The following is a 1,165-nucleotide window of genomic DNA, read 5'->3' on the forward strand; positions in this document are numbered from 1 at the left end:
ATTTCGTCGGAAAGAAGTTACGGAAAAATCAATTAACAAACGGAGACGTAACAATATTTATTTGTACTCTGTTCGAGTCCTTTTTGGATGTCTATATTATTATATTATCAGCATAGGTTGAAATGTTAATGTCTTTGGGGAATTTTTTATGAATATTATTTAGATAAACTATTTGGGAAATTCCCTGGTAAAGAGGGTAAGTTCTGAAAAGAGTATCATTAAATTGTACTTTCATTTTTCTTGTGTTTATGAGGTCTGAGATACAACACAAAATCTTTTCATCGATACCTACTTGGTATTGTTGCGTCGGCGAGGTCACGTGACTAGTGTCACGCCACCTATTTTCTAGAAATATCTTGTTCCTTCGTGAATGCCCTAGCATTTACTAGATATATGTCAGTCTGGTATATATATAGGACGCTCACAACGTGACAACAAAGTGTGTGTAGGTAGTGAGTAATTGAACTGCAGGCAGAAGTATTGTTGAAGTTAACGTTCGTTGTTAAAACGTTTGTTATAGAGCGACTGTTGAAAATAAGAGTATCGGTAAAGTTATATTCAGAAAGAATAAACCAGTTTTATTAAGTAAGGACTTGTGTCGCTAAAGTTTCGTCGGAACGAAGTTACGGAAAGTTAATTAACGACTGGAGGCGTAACAAATTGGTGTCAGAGAGTGGGACAAAACAAAATGGAAACGAGAAGCGGCAAATCAAACTACAACATAGCAGACTTGATGGCAGCAATACAAGAACAGCAAAAGAAACAAGAAGAACGAGAAGAGAAATTACAACAGCTGTTAGAGGAAAAAGAAAAGAAACAAGAAGAACGAGAAATTAAACAAGAAGAGAGATTACAGCAGATGTTGGAGGAAAAAGAAAAGAAACAAGAAGAGAAATTACAGCAGTTGTTGGAGGAAAAGGAAAAGAAACAAGAAGAGAGATTACAGCAATTGCAAGAAAACCTGCAACAGTGGCAGTTCGAACAGCAAAATAAACAAGAAGAGAGATTACAGCAGTTGCTGGATGAAAAAGAAAAGAAACAAGAAGAGAGACAACAGCATTGGCAAGAAAACCTGCAACAATGGCAGCTCGAAGAACAAAATAAACAAGAGAGATTACAGCAGTGGTTGGAGGAGAAAGAAAATAAACAAGAGAGATTACAGCAG

The sequence above is a fragment of the Limulus polyphemus genome, unplaced genomic scaffold (genome assembly GCF_000517525.1).
Source record: "Limulus polyphemus unplaced genomic scaffold, Limulus_polyphemus-2.1.2 Scaffold4468, whole genome shotgun sequence".
Lineage (NCBI taxonomy): Eukaryota > Metazoa > Arthropoda > Merostomata > Xiphosura > Limulidae > Limulus > Limulus polyphemus.